The 27,463-nt window shown below is 28.4% G+C and overlaps 1 protein-coding gene and 1 non-coding gene across 2 annotated transcripts in view; both read left to right on the forward strand.

Annotated features, from left to right (window-relative positions):
* The first annotated feature begins 2,327 nt into the window (after positions 1-2,327).
* Positions 2,328-2,448, forward strand: TRNAL-CAA (transfer RNA leucine (anticodon CAA)). The gene is made up of 2 exons: positions 2,328-2,365; positions 2,403-2,448. It is a non-coding gene; the product is annotated as a tRNA-Leu (tRNA).
* Positions 2,449-11,174: 8,726 nt separating this feature from the next.
* Positions 11,175-27,463, forward strand: part of Tk (Tachykinin) — a 62,531-nt gene continuing 46,242 nt past the window's right edge. The window contains exon 1 of the mRNA XM_089222823.1: positions 11,175-11,283. The gene's annotated coding sequence lies outside the window, so the exon portion shown is untranslated. The remainder of the gene's footprint in view (positions 11,284-27,463) is intronic.

The raw sequence follows: 27,463 nt of genomic DNA on the forward strand, positions 1-27,463 counted from the left end.
TCTTGTGAGTAAATGATTTTTTTTTTTTAATTCAAAAGTTCTTGAAAATAATTTTTGTTTTAGTGCGGCTTTGAATATCTACGCCTGTGGAAGCAACTGATATTGTAAGTAAATTTCAATATCTATTATAATTTCCCGTCTATAATAGTTTACAATAAATAGAATGTAAAACCAAATAAATTGTTCATTATTATTTGGATAAGTTTTGGGCATCGATAAAGTAAACATTTTTTAGACAATTAGACATATTTAAATAGAATATTGCTTTGTAGTTTGTATAAAACATTTAAAATTCAAATAGAAATGAAAATCGATTATAATTTATAAACCATATAACTCCAAATTCAAATGAAGTATATATAATTTTAAAATCTTGTAGTAAATTTTAATATACAAATTATATACTATAACTATTTGAAATGCAATTATAATATATAAATTATCTATATCATCTTATGATTATATAAGTATATTACTGGTAAAAATTATCGTATTTATAGATAAATTCTAAAATTTGTTTGTGTTCTAAGTACTTATTATTTTTTTATATAGCAAGTATTGTAAATTGTCATGGTAAAGTTAAATTAATATTAAACAAGTTTCTATTTGTTATAAATCTGTTCCAATATTAAACATTTGAACCAAATAACACAAGTTTTATTTTTGAAATAGATACAAAACATCAACAAAAACATTGTTTGATTGCTTTTATAGAAAATGCTATAATATTAATTGTTGTTCAATGTGTGTATTTTAAATTTACGTCTGTTGCAATGTTGAGTAAACTTGAAATGAAGAATAGAGTGATCAAATGGCACAGAATTTAGCTATTTTATTCATAATCATTTATGTAATAGAATTCTAAAGAATTAATGACAAATATATAACTATAGATATAGGAAAAATGTAATTATTTTTATTTTTAAAGGTTTATTTATAAATAGTGAACTGCTTATTTTATTGATATCGTTTAGCCGTTTAGCCCGTTTAGGCATGCATGGGTACAATAAAATAATATTTATTTAAATATAGTTTAGTAAATATGTATTATCAATGCTCGTAAAATAATGGTTATATGTAGAAATTATAATGATAATTTAAAGCTATAGCTGGCATATTAATATGTACTTACGTGCAATGTGTAGTTATTAAAAATTGGCAGGTTTTATATTATTATTTTTATTATATTTAAAAAAGTACCGCTAAACTTTTAAAACTTGTATCTAAAAAACACAAATATGAAATAATAATAATAAAAATATATGTTCAAAGTAGTTAGGTATAAAGTCGCTGTTATATATTACCTTCAAATGTTTGTTTTGTTATGATAAAAATATTAGATATGGTTCAAATGAATTAAACATTTTTGATATCTTTTTGAATATTAGTAAATCTGAGGATCAGAGATATTAAGTTATGTGTGAACATCACATCTAAAATTTATTGTAAAAATAGTGCCTATACATTTTTCATATTAGACATCACATATTGCCGCTTGTCATTTCATAATTTGGTTAAAGGTGTGCCATCCATAATATACACCAGTAGGCAGTAGAGTTCACACATTTCTTAAACAAAATATTATTATAAATTATTAAATTCTATTAGATATTTTAAGAGTAAATGTATATTAAAAACCCATAACAATTTTTATAACCTTTCAATTGTACGTAATTACTATACCTACCTGTTTAAGTTATAATTTTAATAATCGACCTCCGATCTCTTCTTTTATTTACTATCATATTATATAGGTTATCACACTTAAAAATTGAAAACTTTCAAGATTTTCAATTTGTTTCATTAATATTATATTACACATGATATCCATAAACATTTGGTGATGTATCTATAAAAAATACTTTCCAGTGAACGAAATAATGAATCTAAAATTAGGATTAGCTAATCAGGGTTAAATCCATAATTTATTATCAAACGCATCGTTATAGTAATAAAAAACCTTAATGTTTTGGACTTAAGTTATTTAAATCCAAATAATTAGTTTTTCTTCGAGAATCCAATATAAATTTAAACACTTATGCATCTAATACCTGCTCATAATAGTATTATATTATGGTGTGTACTGTGTACTATAACTATTTACAAACGATGATAATATTATCTACATGATTGCATTGGCACATTAAACAATAATTATTTTTGTTACAATAATTTTGTTATAGTGGAGTTAAAATATAAGTTATTAAAAAATTATGAACATTGATTATGACATTGTAAACTTTTTTTTAAAAACACTTTCCTAATGCTATTTTTAATTTAATTAGCCATTAACCTACATAGTCTAAAATGTCACGAAAACTACACATGTCAGGATGGCCGAGCGGTCTAAGGCGCCAGACTCAAGGGTATCCCTTGGCCTATCATGTAGGTTGAATTGAGCGTTCTGGTCCTCATCTGAGGGCGTGGGTTCGAATCCCACTTCTGACAAATTTTTTTCTTCATTATTTTTTCATTTTTAGTTTTCTATTATTACGTTTATGATCATATATTCATATGGATTATATTACGTCATGCCAGTTTTTTTTTTACTGATATATTAGATTTTACATATTTATTACCTAGATATCTTAAGCTACTTTTTTTAAATTAGTTATAATGTGTTATAGAAACTACAACTTTTTATAAGTAGCTAGATGCATATCAAGGTTGTTGTTTAAAAATCAAAAATTGTCAGTTATTTCTCTGAAAAAAATTAGGGCGTAAATACATGCATGTTTTAAATTTTTCAGTATTAAAATATAATTTAAAATTATCAATATTCGTCATGATTTACATGAATCTAAAGTCTTTATTTACATTTTAATGTATTTAAAATAAAAAAATATGTTCTTATATATTTTTTTTTATCTATTTTTAATCACGTTTTCAGTAATTTTTATGCCAGATTTTCTATTTTATCGTACATTTTCAGACACTCTAATTTAAAGGCTATATTATTGTCGAAGGATCACAATAAACTACAAAAATAATGTTTATGTTAATGCCTGAAATAGGAGAAAATAAAATTGACTAAATTCTGTTTTAAACAGATGCATACAGTAACTGCGTATGCGGCGAGAAATGCAATTCCAAGTTAAATCAGACGTATTGTTGTAGTTAACAAATTAGACACCTGCAACGAATAAATATGTTCAAACACTACAGTACCTTCATGGATATATGTATATGTATCACAAAACACGCTTAAAGTTATAAGTAATATGCAATGAACTTTTGTTCAATTATTTATTGTAATTTAGAAACTTTAACGATATGCAGGACTAAACCGAAAGTTTTTACCTACCTACCTAAATTTCGTTTGAACGTGGTTAAAAGGATTATCGGATAGAGCAATAGAGATTTGGTTAAACGATCTAGATAGGATTGGAGGGATATAATTTTAGTTGAAACTAGAAGATATAAAAAATATATACTATAGGCATCCCCGTTCAATTTAAAACGACAATATTATACAAAATACGATTACTAATAAAATATACTAAATCGTATTGTTAAAAGTTAAAACGGTCGTGTTATAAGTTAGGTAAAATGTAAGACTGCTACAGTGCAATACATGTAAGCTTCAACTGCTTAAATTAGGTTTATTTAAATTACTAGGTGCTCAGTAATATTTATTATTTAATTTAAACATAAAACTTAAACACTTATATAGGTGTATACTGGGTCGAAATTTATTTTTTAATGTTTATCAAAATGTTCGGAAACAAATTCGAAAACCTACGAAGTACTAAAATAAAAATGTTAGCTGATATTTAAAAAATAAAAATCATGAAAATCGAAATAATGATAAAAAATTATTTGTTATTCATAAATATTTTCATAAAACGACTTGAGTAAAATTGTTTATCGAAAAATTACAATCGTATCGAGAAATTATAACTCATTGAAAAAAATCACTTAATATTTAGTATTTATTTATACTGTAAAATTTACACCACGTGATAAAAGTGCCTTCCATTAATCTTTCTGCGTGGGTTGAGTGCCGGACAAAATTGATTGTGCATAATAATAATAATAATATGTTGCGCAGTCATAGTGTTTAAATTACGCTCGTTGATTACATGAATATTCCAATCCATTTTCCACGGTATATGTATGCATGTATACGCAATGTGTAACTAGACTAATGCAGTAATGCTTACCACATTGATAAACACGCTCATCATTGGTTAACCACAGCTGAGGTATGGGAATAAATATACCTATATATAAATGTATACAGATAATATTATTATTGTAAATATAATATATGTGGTATAATTAGTTTTGAGTTGTATAATAATAATTATGCACTTTTTTCGTCTGCTTTATCTTAACATGCTCGTACCAGCTATATTCGTCATGTATGTAGGTACCTGTTGAATTTCAAATATAACGAATAATTTCACACTCATTAAAACAATTTATTACTGTATACATTTTTTTTAACTAACTGCTGTTTTATACATTTTTATTGTATTTTTAAAAAATAAATGGGTACACTTTTTTAATACTATTTTTTTTCCATGGGTTTATTAAATTTAAAACGCATGTAGTTGAAGTTCGATTTTTAAATTTAAATTTATATAAATTCACGATTTACAATTAAATAATTTATTTAAACGGTGGTATTATTATTCTTTTCGAATGAAAAGCTTTCGTTAACAAGGTATTTTTTTTTCAAACGGCTTTAACAAAATATTTTTTTGTAAAGCTGTTATCTTTAAAATAAATTGCTCAATTTCTCGGGGATTTTGATCCGCTTATCAATTTCCCGTGGTACACGTCGTTGGGAAAATTGGTTCCATTAAAAACTATAAATAATTAAAAGTTAGCCTGTTGGTTTTCAAGAATGAGTATATCCGTTGATTGTCAAAATAAAAATTAATGGACTACATTGTTATTATTAAGTTAAAGAATGCATTTCCCCTTCTTGCTGAGGAATTATCTTTTTTTTGTTTTTAATTGATCTATCAAAACTTGGATGAATTTTCGTTCACAAAATATGCACGGTGTGAACATGAGCAATGGATGGTGAAAAAAACATTTTACATTTTGTGAACTCTACTTGGAAGGTCAAAATTATATAAAATTAAAAATAAAACACAATAAACCGACATTAACTGTTTTGTGTAGGTACTATTAAAAGACCACTGCCGCAGCAGTAAATAGAAGCCCCAATAATCACTTTCGAGACTAACTCGATACACTTCTGATTTTTGTTTCCGGGTAAACGATCTTTTTCTGCGTTGACATTGTAGTTCTTCGAAAACCATTACAATATATTATTACTTTAATAATTATATATTTAATTATAATATGTACAACGAGTACAATGCATTACGTATTTACGTCGCCGTCCATTTTTTTAGCAATATATAATAATGGAAATGAAATGTGTTTTTATATTGTTTGGTTACCTTGACTACACAATTAACGTATTGAAGAAAAAAAATTTTAATTAACAATGGACACGAGAGAGTTCTAAGTGAACTTGGTTAACCTTTTATGTTTTTTTTTTCCACTTTTTCCTTCATGTGTGTAAGTACCCCAGAGTTAGGGTTTCGTCGAGTTAAAAACGTGAGGATATAAAGTAATTAAAACCAATGGCCTTTTCAAGTGCGAGAAATCTGACAAATTTGTTTTCACGAGTGTTGTTATATGTTGTAATAATAGGCAATACATATTACAGTAGTGTTGGTATACAAAAGAAACTTTCTGTACGTATATATGCCAACAATGCGTTCAAAATCTTTTAAGAAGGATGTAGGTATTTGGTTTTTTTCAGTCAATTCGTACACATAAATGAGAAGAAGTTTTGTTACAATGTTATAGGTACGCGTCTTTGAACTACGCGTATTATAGTTTCGAATTTCTTATCAAAATTTTATGATATTTCTTTGACTCATTTTTGGAATCAGTTCTTCTATAATTGTCTTAGAAACAATTAGAAGTTACATTATGCTACCTACAAAATATTATTTGATTATTTTACTATATTCCGGAAAATCATTATATTTATTTTTAGAAAACATAATATGTGCATAGTTGAATTAAATTTCGTTGTTATATAATATATGGTAATAGTATTTTTATTTTTTTTATTTTTTTATCGATTTAAACTTAAAGGTAATTTAGACATAAGACCCATTTGAATCCATCGAAATATAGTATTTATTACATGTTTTTGAAAATTATGAAGTATTTAATAGACAACGGATAATAAATATGTACTTATTACATTTTATATGAATGTATGATAAGTAATAAGTATATGATTTTTATTTTTATAATATATGTCTTGTGAAATAATTTTAAAAAGTGAAGAATTAAAATGAAATATATAAGTTAACTTGTGTTATTGATTTAACTAGGTACATTAAATTATTTTTTAAAACCGATCTGTTCAGTTAACTGCTGTTTAATACTTTAAATGTCAATTTCAGTTTAGAGATTCTATATTTGGATTAAAATCTAGAATAATAATTGTGTAATAATTTAACAAAACTTTATACAGTTTTGTAAATAGGTTGTTATTATAATACTTATATAACAAAATTAACTTTTTACGAAAAGTTCATCAGGATTTGATCGTTTACTGTAATATAACTCATGGGAGTACCGTGTCAAACTTTATAAAAGGTTTCTTTCATAATGGTTTATCAAATATTAATGGTTAATTGTTATAATTAACCATGGTTTTCTTGATAAATCTATAAATAAACTTTAGTTATAAATGTTCATTTTTTATTCAAACATTCATTAGGTAGTATATATTACTTTTTCTTATAACTTAAATGGCTCAGACAAACATTGAATTTGTACTTTCATATCGTGTCCAAATAAATATATGAATAAAGTGCAGAATATATTATAGGTAACAATATTATTGTATTAATCGCTTGTTAGATAATATATAGTTAGTAGAGACTTCGATAATAAATGATAAAAGTTCTAACTTTTACATTATTATAAAACAATAAAACATCATAATAATTGGTCTTTAATTGAGGTTTTTTTCCTAATGGTGCGTTATGATAAAATACCTATATAGTTTACGGATTGTATCGAAACTGCACGAGATAACAACTATAGGTACATCAATATTATCGAAATAAAGATGTATATACACTTTTTTCGTACAAAGATCGAATAACAGGATGGATATAGCACCACATCATTTGGCATCCAAAGTCGTGGTCAGATTTGACGTAGATTGTAACAAAAGTATTCCACTTCATCCGCCAACACAATCGCCTACACCTCCACCAGTCTCATTCGTCGATTCATTGCGGGGAAATCCAGTGGCAAACGTATCTGATGTATATATATATATAGTTTGTGCACGAGACACAAAATGTAAAACAAAAACAATTCGAAAATAAAAACGGTCTTACGCTAAGACGAAGTATTGATCAAGTGACGCTAACAATTCATTGCGTATATTACACATTTGTGGTGATACGCACGCTATTATATCTACCTATGTTTATTGTACTTTTATATTATATCCATCGAAGACAACGCAACCTAAAGCTATATTTTTATATACTAAAAAGTTGCGATCGTTACAAAATCGCGCGCCGTGGATATCATGAACTGAGTTTGAACGACAGAATAATAGGTAATATATTATCGGGAATCAATTATGGCTCACTAGTAGCGGAAAGTCAACGATAACGAATATAAATTATATGTAACTCCCGCGTAGCTGGTTGTATATAAATTATAATATGTATAGTTACGCTTTTAGTCAATGTACGTTCAACGTTCACATTTAGACGATGACGACAACGATGATAATAATAATGATATATATAATATCTTAGTGTGCATATCATTATCATATAGACATTTCAGACAATGTCTGTAGCCCTTACAAGGTGAGAAGAAGTGGATATGATAAAGCCTAACTGTATCAAGAGTTACCTCCAGTGGCGTCATTTGGGGGGGGGGGGGCAGCTTGGTCATTTGCCCTAGTCTAACATTTACAACAACTTTAAGTCGGCACTGGACAAAAGAAGATATTTGCCTTACTCCTTGGCTGTACTATATAGCTGCTGTGATACAAATAATATTCATAAGAATGGTCGGTAATCGGTTAGGTATACGTGAATAACTAAAGAAGTAAAGATAATTTAATCCATATACGTAAACCGGTTTAGATGAAATGTTTGTGTTTTTTAGGTTATTAAAGGGATACATTTATTTCATAGCTGCTACTATTGAATGCTATCGAATTAGAAGTGATAGACTGATAGGGTATAAAGTTTTGTCTGTTATGGGGGGGGGGGGGGGGGGTGGTAAATTAACTCTGTGTTTTAATAAATTAATATCGGTTGGACGGGTTCAAAGTAAGATTTAATAATATAAGATTAATAAGATTTTTAATCGATTAGTATTTTAATGTTCTGATTTAATCAACTAACACTTTGGTTTCTTATTCAAGCTTACGTCATGTCAAAATAAATTTCAGTGAGACATTATACCTAACGACGTCTTAACCTGAAAATTATGCAGTTTTTCTGATTAATATATTACGCGTTATATACTCATATACATGTGTTTCTATTGAATCATCCAGCGGAATATAATATTCTATTGATACAGGCGATACAGCTTTTGATTTTTCTTCCTGCAGATTTAAATTGTACTACATATTTCGCATTTTCCACATATCGTAAGTACTTGTGCAATTCAATACTAAAAAGTAATTATTAAAAGAGCGCATTCTACCATTTAGTAATTTTTATGTAGTGGTTTTTTTTTTTTAAGAATTTTTGCTGACATGACTTTTTGAAGTGCAATTATCGCCGGGTATATAATAGCAGAATCCAATATCACAGGAGTACATTTTTATTCATAAACGGTCAATATTGATAAAGTTTAGAGGAATTCTGTGCACTATTATATATAATACGGTTATTTTTGCATTTCTATTAACTATATTTAGTGTTGTTTTTGAAAATATAATTAGTACAAAATTTTCAATGATAAAACATAACTCATTACAAGCGATATGACTGATACAATAGTGTCCCATATACGATAATTTCTAGATAATTAATCTACATCCTTACCGTTTCTTATTAATGTATCTTTAGTTTTAATTGTCAAGCTGTAATAATTTTATATTGAGAGCTTTAAAAAATCAAAAAAAAAAAAAAAAAATCTACATCTTAAAATATTTTGATATTTTAAAATTATTGTTATTATTATTATTTAAAACAAAATAAAGTATTCCTATCAAAGTTTCGAAAATTACAAATAATTTTTGTGGGCCTCAATACTCCAGTTCCAACCACCCTCCCTTGGTACACCTTTTCAATTAATTAAAGTCGACGTATATAGTTTACTGCATTTGGTCATTATTTAATAGCTATCGTGATTTTTCAAGTTATCTATTAGTGTGCACAATTAACTCTAAGAGATAAATTTATTACATTTAAATGCATTGTTCGATTTACACAGGCTAAAACTTTTGTACTTGTAGTTTATTCTATTCTATACACTTAAATTCAATATCATTGTCGCATTGTTTTTAAACGTGAGACACGCTTCGGTGGTACAAAATTTTTACGAAATAAAATTGTGATATTACAAGAGGTATTTAACTGAATTTAATATATTATATAGTATATTATGCAAAGGAAGATATTTAAAGGTATGCGTTTATAAACAGTTTTCGTAAAAAACGACGTATGGCCGAACGTACATATGTAAATATATGTACAATTTTTAGTAATATAGTATATATAGTTACCAATACCCTAATTTTATTATGTTCTAGATAATATACTCGACCTTACATTTTATATGCAAATTATTAGCGTTCAGAAGTATGTATACAGTTATAATATTATTGAATTTTTGTAAACGTTTAAAATCTATCAGGAGGATAAAATATATATTGTTTAGTATAATATAATGCAGGATAAATAATATTAAAAATATGATGTTTTAAATTATAAATGTTGACCCATAGAATAAAACGCGCTGCTACTGCGTATACTAGGTACCTATACAGTTACAATAATTCAAAAAAAAAAAATATTAAATCAGAAAGACGACTACATAAAAAAAAAACAATAGGTACATCGGTCTATAGGTACCCATTAAATAAATGTTGCAGTATACATATAATATTATAAATTAATATATTTATTATTGAATAAATAAAATGAAAATATCGTTATCGTATGGCAAAGACTCTGGAACTTACAAAACACTAAACTAAACGAAATTAAAAGAGACATCCGCCGGTGGACGAACCTAAAACTCACCCGGAAAGAGGAGACGGTCCTTAACCGACTTCGCATAGGACACACCAGAATCACCCATGGTTTCCTTATGGCAAAAGAGGATCCCCCTATTATTGTCAAACCCGTGGTACTGCATTAATAGTAAAACATATAATAGCCGACTGTCTAATCTACATCCAAGAACGCGCCGAACATAAAATATCATTCAACCTCGACTCCAAACTCGCGGACCTATTCATGATAAAAACCTAGATATAATTAATTTTTTAAGAAAAACAAAATTGTTCAATCTTATTTAAAAAAAAAAAAAAAATGTTTTATCCAAATTAATAACTTTCCATTGTATCAATACATATTATATTATATAATTACTGTATAAATAAGTGTAACTAATGGCCTTTGTTGTCGATGTAAATATGCTCAATAATAATAATAAAAAAAAGCTTTTTTTCATAATGATTAACAATCGTTAATAATAATTAAAAATATACATAATAATGCCCAGGTATTATCAAAATCAAACTTGGCACAAGCCCGGCCCCAAGGTATACGGGCTCGTTGTGATGATTTTTTTTGTAAAATTCCGCGTTATTCCCGAGCTACGAGTTCTATCATTTTTTGTCACGCTGTAACTGCTATTAAATACATACGCATAATATTATATACTATGACTATTGACTATATATATGTATTTAGTCGTTAGATTAATTTCCAATGCGTATTCCATTTTTTCATTTATATTTGTTTTCATTAAACGCCGCCGTTGTGTTCGTAAAAAATATAAAAAATGCATGCGTATACCTATATTATTTATATGACGTGTAATATCAAAACGACCGAAAGTTTGAAGGCGCTTTGAGCGGAGAGTTGTACGTGCTGACGCGATTGGTGCGTGGACGGAGATGCGCGAGACCGTTGTACGCGGCTACAAAAGTACCGGCTTTTGGGCTGCTTGTGATTTAATAATTATTTAACTCTTTGCGGGGTAACATATACGCCTTACCGGACACTAGTGAACAAGGTAACGTTCAATAATATATATTTATTTTTATTTTTAATTTTCTTTGACTAGATATATTAATATATATATTAATTGATTATAATTATTATTACACTCGTTTTTATATATATTACGATACTATATATATATTTTTTTCTGTCAACATTTATTATTAGAATTTTATTCCTAATCTAATTATAATTTCACAATATCCACTTTAGTCCGTATTTTAAATGCACAAACATTCGGTTTAGTATTGTGAATGATGATACAATGATGTGATTTATGATAAAGTGTGAGGTTATTTATTTTGATTATTATTTTTGATTATCACTCGAATTTGTCCAAAAAAAAAAAGTAGGTTCAATATTATAAAACGGACCTTTTGATTCACACAGTTTTAATTTTTTAATTTTTTTGGTTTTGCGGTCATTGAGACCATACCGCCAAACAAATTTCTCTCCATCTATCTCTATTTTCTGCCGCTATTACTCTCCACGGTATCTCTGGTTCAATTAAATTATTTACACTAATTTTCAAGAATCAAAATTATTTAGATTTTTAATATTCTTTGAATTTTAAACTTGAAATGAAAAAAATACTAATGAATTAGAACATTACAATTATAATTTAAAAAATATACATATTTAAATTAAGTCGATTCAATTGTATTTTTAATATTCTCTGTTAACTCTGTTACAAAAAATAAAATAAAAAAGATAATTGATTGTTGTATTCTAAGTATGTTATATTGTTTTATTTTCACACTAAAACTTAATATTTTGTTTTTCATAAAACTTTATACCTAACAGCAATATTATTTATCCATTTACACTAATATATCAAATTCGAATGATACATTTTTCTAGATTATTTTTAAGTTTTTGACATCTCAAAGTAGGTAAGAGTAATATTTTATGCAATCAAAAATTGTGTATTTTCCAACGACTATAAAATATCTTTTTAATTATTAAAGTATACAATATTTTTTACTTATATTCACGTGTTTGTTCAGGACGGTTTACATATTGCTATAATATTATTATTTTTAATAACCGAAATAAAATACCTACATACACAATATTTGATTGCAATCTACATTATTAGAGTATACTTTATTTACTTTTCACAATTTATAATGGGTATAAATTACATTATTTTGGTTTAATAATATGTCTTACAATATATAAAACTAATAGTGGTCTTAAGTACAATGAATTCCTAAAATGCATAACGTTATTAAAAATGCCTGTTATTAATTATACCGTAAATTTAAAAAAAAATTATATCAAACATAATATTATTATTACATGTACATGTATTTAAAATCGATTTGGTGATATTAATTATTTTCAGGTATTATCTTTACAAAATATGTTATTGAATATGACGGAATCGAAACATTCCCCATAACACACTCGCAGTTTTTTACAATTGAAATTTAAATATAATATAAATATTTAAACTACCTATACGTCATATTTGTCTCTGTTCTAAATATTATTATTTCCATCGCATATTAATTATCAGTTACCATTTTTTTTTTTTGAAATTTATTAATACTATTAAATACCGTAGTCGTGTTTTAATAAGTATAATATTAGTATGCATCTACTGGTAATTCTGGTAATTCAATTAATAATTAACTTTAGTTAGACATTAAAATTGTTCACCATCGATATAAACGATTTTATGATTGCCGATTGGATTACCAAAAAGGCAAAAACAGACCTAACATTTTATTATGACAACTAATAATAAATAAATAATAAGGAGATTTGAAATTCACATTTTGTAAGGACCATTTATACTAGAAATTAGAAATTGTTTAATTTTTATTCTATCATATAACAATTGTATAAATTTGGATTTTAAATCGTAATTGAATTCTATGTATTTCCTTGAATTCCATTTATTTATTGGAAAAATCATAATTCACAGTTGAATATTATTTATAAATGTTTATGCTGGAAAGTTTTTAAAATAAATTGTGATAAGCTTAAGTTCAAACTCGTTAAAATCTGAAAGTATAGGATCTAAAGAAGACTAGACGAAGAATTTATAATATAACCTGTTTTAAAATCTTTGTCTCGCCATTGCGTTATTAGAATAAAAAAAAAGCTATGACTTTTTAGCAAGAAAACGGTCTTTTTCAAATTTTGTTTGTGATTTATTTTGCGTATACAATCATATACAACTTACAGTTAGTGACAGCAAACATAAAATGTTCAAAAATAACACGACTGCAGCGTTTAAAAATTAAAAAAAAAATATTATGTTTTGACCTGCAGTAACAATCGACAGTCGCACAACTGCTGAGTATTTATAATTGCAATAATTTTTAATTTTTGTGCTTTCGTGCCGTATAAAATCTGTTACGAACTAACTGTGCGAACTAACTTCAGTGCAATAAAAACGCGAAACTTTCGAGAGGCACATATTATAAATTATTATGTGAAGCTTAAAATGATTTTAGCTAATGTTCGAAAAATAGAAAATCGTCGTGGAAAGACGACTGCGAGCAGTGAGAGGAATTGCCCTCGAAGAGTAATCGGCGTTAAAAATTTGGGGCGTGAGTTTCAAAATAATAAACACATTTATGTTTGAGTAATTTTTGTTTTCACCGAGTTGCAGCCAGTGATATTATATCGCGCGTATTACGAATTTTTACTTTCCGACCGGTACTGGGTCTCGACTTTCGGCGTTTATTATTATGTCGTATCGTGCAACTTAGTTTTTACTTTCGAGATTTCATAATATTTATATGGAAACAGTTTTCGACCAATATTTATAATTATGTATAATGTATATATATATATTAATCTATCCGGAAATGATGAAACTTTCTCGAAAAAAATAAAATACCTAAAACGAGCTGCAATAAAAACAACACCGTCAATCGAGTCATCCTAACAACGACGAAGCTTTGCCTTGCGTAACAATATATTATAATAAAAACAACCCCACAGGGGCGCCGTTTCAGTTTTTTTTAAGGGTGTGCATGCAATTAAAGAGGCAAATTTTTTCCCACCACCAGGCCAATTGTCAAAAAAACGTCTCTCATCGTATTTTTTCTATACAATTTTTAGTATCAAAAAAACATTTGACTTTCATACATAAAAGTATAAAACATTACAAATTAATAAATTTAATATTAATATTTTAGGTACTAGATATCTTACCATTCAACTATTACTATTTTGAAATTTTTTAACGCATACATTTAATTAATAGTTAGGTACCTACCTATATTTGAAATTAGAATATCATTAAAAATAGAAAATACAAATCAATCATTAAAAGCAGTTTATGACCTAAACCATAAAGTTAAAGATAGGAAAACTTAAGGCCAAGGCAGCAAGGCCGTGTATCAGTGACGCCTAGGTCAATAGCAAATAATAAATTCAGGGTGTGTACTTGCACACCCTGCTCCCCCCCTCCCAAAAAAAAAAATGGCACCCCTGCAACACCATGGACTTTCAAACCATCGTTACAGAAGCCACAGCGGTATAAGAAAATTATGCTATCATCGTAATAATAAATTTAAGTCTCACGCCATAATTAATTTTTACTACTTAATTGTGTAGGGTCGCGACATCTCAAACAGTATACAATATAATAATGTACTCTAAATGAGTTTTTGATGAATTATGTTACCAAGAAAACTGTTAACGGTATAACCGTATTAACTTTTAACTGTATAACATAATTATTTGTATAGTTCGATTCTCGATCGTGGCATATTAGGAAAAATTATATATTATGACCGATATTAATATACATAATGATATAATATACAAGTTGAATCGCCAAGCATGGCACTTCTATTCATAATCTGGTAAAATATTCTGACTGATTTTTGTTTTCATATACATTCAAACACTATAATATTGTTTGAGCATTTTCACAATTCTTCTATGAAATTCGAGGAGTAAGTTAGAGATAGGTGAACACTTTTTATCCATAAAATGAGAATTTCCCATTTTTATTGTACCCAGATGATTTTTTTTAAATATTATGTCGATTTATTTTAATATTTAATTAGAACGTACTTCTATAGTTAATACTGTGTTAATAAATTTATGCATCATTATACTACTAAGAAAATATATTTATACCTGAAAACATGATGGACAAAAGTAAACTTGAACATTTCAAAAATTCATAATTTCAAAATGAAATAAAGATCATAGCTCGTTGTCGAATCACCTCTCATATATTTTCTTGTTAGCTATATATTATATACCTGCGCATTATTCGTCCTTTTTATTTTTCGTCCATATAATAATATATATAATATAATACTCGTAATAATAATAATATATTATTAGTACTTCGAATAGAACACATAAATCTTTTAGGTTGTAACTATATGGTTTATGGCTATGGTTGAATATGGCGTGTGATGTGGCATGTGGAACTCTGCAGATATTAAATAAATTATTATCAAACGATGCGGTCGCATACATAAAGCAACTAAAGTAACTTCTCGAACTGTGTTCCGAGTACAATATAGGATAATACACCTTACAATATATATACATAGTATCAATGTTAAATAATATGTAAACGCGCGATTAAGTCTTACTAAAAGTTAAATGGAAAAACTTGTTACGTCTATTCCGCACAATCACGCATTGTTTACCTGCGTTTCGATCGTGATAATACTGAATTTGCCACGTAATTCTTTGTATATATTTCATGAAGTTGGTCCTAGACATCAATGACTTTGCTGACGAGAGTAATGTTTAAAAATGTAATTTTTCTTTCGAGATTAGTGTGTTAATAGGTATTTGAAGTGAGCATTGACCAGTTCTCTCAACAGCTGTTTTCGGCACTTAAAAAATAACTATTTCTCCTCAATCTGCAAATGTACCAATTTCCTTTTAACGTCGTAATATAGTGCAATTTTACCAACATTGGTAATTATAGACATGAAAATTTTTTTATTCATTTTTTTTTTTTTTTTTTGATAAATCACATCAATGTATGACGCTAGTCGAAAAAATTTAAAATACTGCATTTTTATAATTTCATTATTCAATACTAGACTAACCTAACCATAACCGTGTAAACGACATATGCTGTCACATGTTCACCTCTTATATTTTAAGCCAGGTACTTTATATTGTAATAGTATAGTATATTTAGTGAAACTGGTGCGTTTTGCACTATGTTTTTTGAGGAATTGGTATAAAAGATCCATGCCCACTGTACCGAATCCCCAAACCGCTGACAGCTCAGCTGGCCAACAGTTTTGAAATATTTCAAAAGCGTTCCCATTTCGCCGACAGTCTAATTTGCCGAGGTCTCGGTTCGCCAACAAATTATACCTACCGGCTATATAATATAGTTTCAATTTTCCCGATTCTTCGACAGGTGCTTGACAACGATTTTATAGAAAACAGATATGTCAAAGATATCTCTTTTAATACCGTTTAATTTAGTGTTTTGTATGTTATAAATTCTTTGACATTTATTTTTATGTATATTCATCTATGCATTTTTTTGAGTCGTAAAAGAATTATACATTTTATTCTAACATAAATATATTTTTTAAACAAAACATACAATAATATTGTCAATTAGTGTATTTTTCCAGAAACCTAAATCATATTTTATCGTACGTAACCCAATCGAAAATATAATTATCTACAATAACATACATTCATTTATGAAATACCTGATGAGTACTTAATACCACTACGAAATTTAGTGTCTTTAAAATGTCATCAGTTTTTTTTTTTTTTATTAATCATAATCCCGGCAACTATGGCCAATAGCTATTTTTATGAGAGAGCGGTTTATTTGGAATACATAATGTATGTGTGACATGGATTTTGTTGTTAAAAATCCCAGCTGGTCACCCATCCGGGATTTACGCTAGTCGGCGCATACACTCAGAGCCCGCACGTGAGTGGCTACACCAAGCCACCGTTTTATTTCTGTAGTTGTTCATAAAAATAAAATAAAGTCAATTATTAGGTAATTTGATTGTTTTTACACGTGTGATATTATTTAAAAGAAACAAAGGTATCGGAATTGTGTAAAAGTACAGTTTATGTACCACTGGTTGTTCGAGGAAAGATGCAATTGTGAAACAATTTTTTACGATCAAGAAATGAAAGTAAAAAACTTAAACTCACAAGTGACAATGTGAAAGCTTTCAATTGTCAGTCTTAGAAATAGACCACTTAATTCACTTCCCCATCAAATAGAACGTTTGCTCAGTTCAAACAATAGCATATTATTTTTTTTTTTTAAGTTTTTTACATAGAAATAATATATATTATATTATATATTATGGTGCAGATATTATGCCTATTATAGAATATTATAGAAATGTTTTTATGAGATTTCGTATCCAATATATTAATTTCAATTTAACAGAATTTACGTTGGCAATAGGTACAAAATAACAAAATTTTTAAATTGAGAATAGTTAAAATGTTTAACATTGAATTACTTAAAACATATTATTTCTTTTAGAATCCATTTTTCCTTTAATGATTGAATTTTTTTTTTTTTATATTATGAAACACTGAATTAAGAATTAGTTTTTATTATTATTTTGATTATAATAATAAAAATCATGTTATTAATTAAGTAGTAAAATATTTTGTAGTTCAATTCGGTTTATGTTTAAAATGTATTTATTTTTAATTTTTAAATAGACTTAACTTTTAGACATACTTTTGAATTTTTCAATATTAAAAATACAGTTAAAAAACTATAATGTGGAATTAATATAAAATATATTCATGAAAATATTTATACATTAGAAATGTTGAATTATTATTTTTAAGGAAACGGAATACTTAAAAGATTTAAAATGAATATAGTAATATAGCCATTGTAGTTTTGTGGTAGGTATTTATTAATTTTTTCGTAGGAGATAACTTTAATCATGTTGTACTGTCCGTCGTATTTCCGACTTTCGAAACCTGCAATGTTGGTTTTTTTTTTTTAAATAAAAAACTATTGGGTACACTAGTGTAATAATAGTAGCAATGGGAACTATTTTGGCGTATCATCTAGTTTTTGAAAATGAAAACGGGGAAATGCAGAGATCCTCGAGGAAGTGTTGAAACGCGACGGGCTTAAAATAAGGAAATATAAAACTGGCGCTAATTCTTTTCGTCGTCAAATTGGGACTTTGCGAATACTCCGCCCGCGTTCTTCGCATGTATTTATAATACGAAAAACGGGAGGAAGGGGTCAGGGGACTTAACTGAATTTTGCCTCTGGGAATCATAATCATTTATCAAGTTTTAAAAACATAAATGGGGAATAGGGAAACATAGCAAAACTGTGTAGGTATGTATAGTAATAACAGCAGTACCGCGATGACTTTTTTTTTTTTGTATATATATAAAGGGATTAGGCTTCCGAATATTTTGTTTCTTAGACCAGCGATTCTCAACCTTTTTTGTTCACGGAATCTCGAGTGTTTTATGAAAATTCTGGGGCACACTATACACATTATCCTTATATGTACGATTATAATATGAATCATGAATAGTTTATAATATGTATTTTCAACAATATACAATACTTGGCGCACTGATTGAGAATCATTGCTTTATTAGGCCTCTTAAATATTCGGATTTATAGATTTAACGTATCATAATTTTAAATACCGATGTCAGGGAAACGAGTTTTTCGTTTTATAATATAAAAAAGTAGTTATAGTCCACTAAAGTGGGTGGAAGGGCAACCCCTAGAAAAAAATATTGCAATTGTAAAAAGTTGTTGAAAAATTTGGTTTGAAAAAACGCAATTTACAGTTTATACTTTAAAATATTATTTTTGTTCACACATAAAATGTATATTTGTTTCATTATTTAATATAATAAATTTGATTTATTCTTATTAGTTTTCTAGTTATTCATTTAATGATTGTTACCCCCGTAAGTTTTGACAGATGGGCGCTCTTCTTTAATATTGTAGAACATTTTTTTGTTCCATCATCAATAGTTTCAACTGCGCATGCGATGAACTACATTTCATGGCTAATTTTTTTACACGTTGGGTTACATTATTCGAAGTTTTAGTTGGTATCCCTAATTTTTTCTATATATAAATATAGCTAAATATGTTACTCGGAGATAATACGTAGCATTCTAATTGTTAGGTTACAAACGACTAAACTTGTAAAACCACAGAAATTTTCTTATAGAACGGCATGATACATTGTTACGCGTATCTAAATAAATGAAAACATGATTTTTAAATAATATTATAGTATTTGAATAAGTTCACTGTTTAATGGAAAAATTGGACGTGAAAATGCTCGAGCATGCAAATTTTAGTCTTGTTTTCTATTTTTCAAATAATATGCACCTACAGTAATACTTGTGATGCGGTCAAGTAGACTGATCTTACTTGTATATACGATCGTTTCCGGTTATACCTACTTACTAACTACTTTTTAACAACTTACATGACGTATGTCACATTGTCACCTATACGCGTTGCCTCAATTTCGTGGACGAGAAATTTACGGAAATTCGGGCTAAATAGTTAAAGGCGTATCCCAAGTCTGTCTCGTGCCTGAAATGAAAAATACATGCAACGTAAATCGCAATGCTCTATAATATGCAATTGTATATAGGCGGAAGATGTAATATGGTATTTTCATCTCGCCATATCTCTGTATATTATTATTATTATATTATACACACTGTATAATATTCGTCGATGTACGATACTGATGATAATAATAGTATGATCGTATAATGAATTTGTACGTTCGTACACTAAATTACTTCGATATAATATTAATATGATGATGTATTATAATGGCCACTCTATAGCCCGAAATCTACGAGGACGGTATTGTTGGATTTGATCCGGAGCCTGAATGACGTGCCGCCCTCGTAACTTTTTTGTTGTTATTATTATTATTGTCGTTGTACATATTATTACATGATGTTATTATTATGCTCCACTAAAAATGAGTTCTTCCGTCGTACACGCCCCCCTCCCCTCCCGTTGTACAATAAATAAAATTATTAATCGTATTATATCATGCATAATATCAATATCGAGGACGAATATTTTTTAACCGTATTAAAATTATTTTATTGCGCGCGTACCTTTTACGAGATCGATATTTGTCATGTAATCATAATATATATAATTTATTTGAAACCGTTTCTATACAAATTGTTGTATTACTTATATCCACATTGGTATCACATAACACATTATTATATTATTATACTGATTTTAGTATGACGTACTCGCATCTCTATCTGTATGCATAATATTATGTGGATGTTATCCGTTTTTCCCACGCGTAGTAGGACGGTCCGATACGCCTGCACGGTCGTTGCTGTATCATCGAACCTAATCAATTCTCTCGAGGGCCGCGACGTCGATTCGATGAATGCTTTCATATATTGCGGCGACAACTGATATATATATATTATTATATATTATACAGTAGTTGTGTCGACTGCAGTGTACCTACGGCGTATACTGTCGTTGGCCATGTACAGGAACGGCGCGGCGTGCGATTACCATCACTAACGGGTCTAATTTAATTAACAACTTATTTTATCGCGGATAGGACGAGTAAATGTATTCTCGGGGAGACGGCGGCAGAGACCTTTTCGAACCTCGGGGATCACAGTTATTGTGTAGAGGTATCTCTCTACTCGGTGAGTCGTGTATATACATACGTACGACGGTTTTTTATATGTGGTGGGGCGATAACACTGCATCGAGCGTTGAATATTTACTTAGGATGCCAAACAAAAAAAAAAACTTTTTTTCGTTAATCAGTTCGTCCTTAGCTCCTCCTAGGTATAGGTACGTATAATTATTGAAAACGTTTTTAGCTCATATCGGTGTGGTAGGTACCTATAATAGTGCTGGGGCACTTATATATACGCGGACGATTGTAAATTAATTTTATACGAAGTATTATACAACTATAATAGCGATGTAAGGGAAAAACGTTGTAAAACATTCTGATTTGACGTTCCAAAATTTCAAAACGATTCGCTTGAATAATATATTTTAATATCGAACAAAAAATAATCCTTATACAACTATTAGGTATGTTGTTTTAGTTTGTTTAACCGATGAAATCCGGTGCAGATGGTTTAACGCATTAACATCAATAAATTAAAAAAATATAAATCTAAGGGCACTGAGTAAGAACAATTTTTAAAACAATTTTGATTAAGTTTTTACAGATATAAGAACTAACAATAATAATTTGGGATATTAACATTATATAGTATCAAAAAAAAAAAAACTCCCAAGATTAGATGACTTTCAGTCTTTAAAAATGTATTTTTTGTTGTATATTATTATCATTTTTTTTTCTATTTGACAAAAAACTTGAAGACTTTTCATCTTTATTTTTATTTAATTTATTATTATTTCTAAGCTATTAGATTAACACATAAAGAAATACATAAAAAGATGTCGATGTCATATTTGCATTGTGTACAGTTCATCATATAATTAATAATGAAAACATTAAATCGATTTAATTTTACAAATTCATTTATTTTAAAAATAATAATATATTTTTTTAAATTTTTATTCTGTTTAACGGAAATGTTACGAAATAAATCAATAAAAAATTATAATATTATTATATCTTATCATCCGAGGGTGGGCATTAACGCGTTAATAAGTTAAAGTTAAGTCAATTTAACTTTGTAACTTAATATAAGTTAATTTTGTTTTATTATCATTAACTTAATTATTAACTCATCGAGTGCAAAGAATTAACTTTGATCTGTGCACTTATTTTAATTTTTCTATAAATCATACCCTTATTTATCTTAGTATATGATATGGTTTTATCATAATATACATAAATCATAGCAAAGATTTTGAACGGATTATAAAATACATATATCACATCCGATTCGAGATTTTCCACTTTACCTATTAATCATATACTAGCTGACCCCGTGCATTTCGTTGTCCTAAAAAAATGGAAATATAATATGACAATCAGATTTGACGCATTCTTGGAAAATATTTATTTTAATATTAATAATAATAATTTCAAATAAATTACATTACTAAATCGTTTATTATTGAAAATATACATAAGTTTTCAACAATATAGCCATATTTATTATTTTTATGAGTATAATATTTTTTACACATAAACATTTATTATGGTTCTGCCACGTCTGCTTGCTGTCCCACCCGGCGTTGTCCATGCAGTAGGTGAATACTTACTAAGTAACAGTTATGTGACATATATGTTCAACACTTCAATCGGCTCTCTTGATATTATATTTACCTATTTCAATTGTTCAACACTTCTCTGTATACTAGATAGCTGACCCGGCAAACGTCGTTTTGCCATATTAATTATAGCATCCGCCCGTAACTTCGTTTGCGTAGAATTGGAATCATATATCATATATTCATTAAATAGGTATGTTAAAATTAATTTATACGAATTAAATTATTTTATTAACTCCGGTTTCCCTTCAAATCGAAGTTATTTTATTAAATAATAATTAGGAATATCGTTTTATATGTATAATGCTGTACGCATTTCATCAAGTTTCATATTCTTTTCGAGATTTTTATGACACTTGTGTCATGTCATTCATATAGATGAAGACATGAAGTGTGTGTACCTGTACGCTATAATTCATGTACTTATATCATATCAAATTAATAATTATATTATTATGTAATGATGTGTTTGAGTAGGTAACTTAGTGTACGTATAATAGTGAAAAAGTATTCATTGGACTTTGTTTGATGAAAATTTCTCTTGTCTATAAAAGTGCAGGGTATTTCAAACAACCAATAAAATGCATTATTATATAAGTCATAATTTAATAAAGTAGTAAATGTGCAATGACAGCATGACGCCAACGTCGTACCTAATTAACGTATTTACGAGAAATATATGTAAAAAAAAATAATGACACTAAGTATTTGAACGATTAATTATAATTTACAGTTTGAAAAATCTGTTGACTCGTCAAAAGTATATTATTGTGTAGTACTCAGATCGAATAATATACCAAAAGGTAGTTTTGGTATAGAAACCTACTTTTTTAACGCTACCTCGTAAACTATGATTAATTAATAAACAGTGTTTATTGAGTGTCTTAGTAAATGTGTAACCGGTTAGTTAGTAGTCAGTAGCCAGTAACTTACTGGCTGTGAACTTTTACACTTTTGTCATGTTAGAAACAAACACAGGATATACGAAAAAGGTAACGGTAGTTACAGTTATATCTGTAATTATTGAGGAAAAACTAATAATCGATTACTATATTTTATATACTATCCAAATTATTTCATAAAAGCTGTTAAATTCAAAAAAATATTTTGTTGTATGTAATAACTATGAAAATTGCACACATCTATCTTAATCTTGAAATCATTGTTAACATAATATTTAGTAATCATTGCTTAAAATAAATATCGTAAAAAATTGTATTGATCTAAACTATAATTTGAATGCAATGTAATTTTGGTTTTCTTTTGGCGTTTTTAATCATAATATTTTCGTAAGTAAAAAATGTGTTGTATGTGATATAGTAATTATTTCAAAATAATTTTTATTTGGAATTTTTTTAACAAATTTCATATTTTACTAATCTTATGGAATTTTCACAAAATATCGATTGCAAGTTGTTGTTGAAATTTATTATTATACATTTTTATAACTAAAACCAATCCTAGTTACTGTTTTGAGTGCATAAGGGCCTGCAGATAGTGGTGAATGTGTCTTAGGTAGATAAGTAGTATATTAATATATTATGTAAGATTTTCGTCAAGTCCATCAACACCGTTCTGATATTTATACAATAACTATAAAAAAAGGCGATAACAATCAACTCTATATTATAGTTTTTTTTCAGTATCTTGATTTCTGCACAGTTGCAGGTAATATTACATATGTTATGCCACGTTTAAAGTTAATTAGATTTTACTTTTTAAATTCATAATAATGCTTTATGGGAATTTTTTTATCTTTTGAGACTTTTAACTTCGTTTTTGTAGTGCGGTTTTCACGATTTTTAGGTATCAAAACCCTAGATGCAGGGAAGCTATTTGTAACGGGAGATGGCAAGATTCGTTGATGAAAAAAAAAAAATCAACTCATTTGTATCGTTATCGCGATTTCGTTTTATACTTTTATAGTTTTGAACATTTTCTTAACGGCAGTTGCAGATGCGTTAACCTCGACATCTCTAATCCCTATATTATTATTATCGTATGTTTGCGTGGCTTATAATTTTCTGCATTTATTTGCGACCATTTCGATCGCACGATGTTCGAATGCTAATAAAAATAAAACGGCCGTACGAATTATACTGTATTTGTGTATACTGCACACAGCACAGCATTCACGGCGGCGGCGGATTGCACCGACTTTGTTCCGAAGACCATTTCCAACACACACGCGTTCGGCGCCCGCACATTTAGGGCGTCTCTTGCGATCATCGTTGCTGCAGACACGACGACGCCATAAAATCTTCTGCCACCAAACGACGGCGACACCGCAGTAAATCCGTATGGCGATAATTTAAAACTTGACGGTCAATAAGCTCGCGGACTTTATACGGCGGTGTAATGATGTGGATGCGCGTAGATCATCATTAATTATTATTCGATCACTTAACCTCTATTATACGCGATTGTTCGAGACTGCTGCAGTGCTGTAAGTCGTCATTGGCGGTGTTGTTTAGAATAAAATATGTTCACGATCAGTGGAGCGATTTTGGTGCTAGTGAATAGATTGGGGTCTTTCAATTAACAGTCCTACTTAGTTGGCGAGATCTGCTCGAATTGGAAACCCGTGCACTAACCTCCGAAAGGTTTTTTTTCAAACATTTTTTAGTCGCGTATTTGAATTTTAAATATTTTCTTTATGATGTCATCATATTTTTCAGGATATAATATGCACATCGGTGCAGGGGCAGTGGCGTAATTTGACCATGTTTGTGGGGGGGGGGGATAAAATATTTTAACATTTTACCTATACGGCTATACCCTTTCCCATAAAAAAAATAAAAAGTACTTATTATAAGCACCTTTCAGAATTCAGAGTAATTTATTTATGTACACGTGAGACATGGAATAAATTCCGATTAAGTGTACAAATCGATAAGTTATTTTTAGTTCAATAGGACTACGGAAAAATATTAGGATAGGATAAGATAGGACAGATATGACAATATTCTTTCGATCGTCGTCGATCCACGATAAAATAACACTTTACTGCTCGGTGGTTTATTTTTGTACCACTACACAATGCATAAACAAACTCAAAACTTACACAAAACATATTCATATTGCAATAGTGATACTTATAAACTTGCGTGGCTGCATTTAAAACGAACTAGGTATGAAGTATTTATGTACAACTAGCATAAAGGATTTGTTTTTTTTTGTATTATTTCTATAAAGTATAAAATATAGGCTATTTATAATAATATTAATTCGCCGAGGTATTTGATTTCAATATATACATTTATATAAAAAAAAAAATAATAATATTATTAGATAATGAAGTACGCATAGGTATGTAGTTAATCAATCTTAAAAAAAAGGTCATGGGGGGGATACGACACCCAAATCCCCCCCCCCCCCGTAATTACGCCTCTGTGCAGGGTTAACATCAAGAGGGATTGAGGGATCAGCAATCATAGCTTTTATTTAGATTTTTTTAGATTTTTAATTCTTATTGTTAATTTTCCCGCCACTGATCTATTTTTTATTACAATAATATTAGAATATAGAGAAATAAAGAGTGTAAATTTTAAATTCAGGTTTTTAAGTTTTGTTCATTTTATTCTCGTGTTTTACATTTTAGAAGAATTTAATATCTCATCAAATTTTAAGTTAAGAATTGAAGAATTGTTTTCAGGGACCCACGGTGGTTGTTTAATATTTTTATTTTAAAATAAGTTATGAACATTCTTTTAAAGTTTTAAAATATTTGCTAAAGTACATAATAATATGCATGTATATCTTCAATATGATAATTCAATTCACTATAATACTAAAAACAACAGAGTAAAATTTGTGACGTTATTGCGTTAGTAAGACTTGGACAAGACATGTGGTTACTGGTTAGGACAATTTCTTAAAAACATATTTACAAATAAGTAAATATATACAAATTTTATAATGAACAATTTTACAACAATAATATTAAAATACTATATTTATTTTTAGTTTTCATTAGATTTATCTATACTGGCATTTAGTATAATATATAGTATTTATAAAAATATCAAAATCGATGTATTAATGACAAATGCGATATACTTACATTATTATTTTTAACCAATTGAGAGAGAGAAGCCATAGAGGCTTAAAATAGGATGCACAAAAAAAAATTGTTGCAGTTGGGTAGAAGGACAAAAACGCCTTATTTATTGGGCCCCGCGGTCTGTAATACGCTGATTCTCGCCGTTTTAAGGATCTGCTACTGGCGATTCAGCAGTTATCGTTTTCGCGACTGACTACCGAGTATTTGGTTATCAAAGCAGTGTGCCGGTATAAACCACGGTGTCGTGTATGTGGACGGTTTCAAATATTTAATCCAAAACAGTTTAACCCGCAGCCATATAACATGCGTACAACGTACTTTCTACTCTGGTAATCATCGTCACCCACCCGCGCGAATGTCGTTCCGCCAAGTGTTGCACTTGTTGACCGATTTTTCAAATCGAACGATTCGTCAGGGGCGGCCAGCTCGCGAACACATAATTACTTAGAGTACTTGCCTAGATTATATGCGTTTACTGTTAGTACGTATATAATATACTATATAGATACCTATATTATTAATATAGGTTACGTAGTTCGTCGATTGGAGAATACAACTACACCAGCCCCATCGGAATGTCTAAAATCGTATTTGTGGATATCATATATTATAGGGCGTGATAGGAATGCTCACCTCCATTTTTTATCATTAATAATGATTTTTTTTTTGTTAAATAATAATTGTTTAAGGCATCAGAAACATAAGGTTATTAGATGGCGCGGCGTTACATTTTTAAAAAATTTACGTTAAATTACATTACATTGAATAACTCAATTTCTACCTACTACATATATTTACATAGTTTGTGCATTGTTATTTCAAGTTCTGTAATGAGATGACGCAGTTTTGTTTTGTTGACAAAATTGATAAGTTTTTTGGACGTCTCGTGAGTGGGTGGTGACATCTAATAATAAA

Source organism: Diuraphis noxia, unplaced genomic scaffold (assembly GCF_037042655.1).
Source record: "Diuraphis noxia isolate RWA-SAM2 unplaced genomic scaffold, SU_Dnox_SAM2 contig0003, whole genome shotgun sequence".
In the NCBI taxonomy this organism is placed as follows: Eukaryota; Metazoa; Arthropoda; class Insecta; order Hemiptera; family Aphididae; genus Diuraphis; species Diuraphis noxia.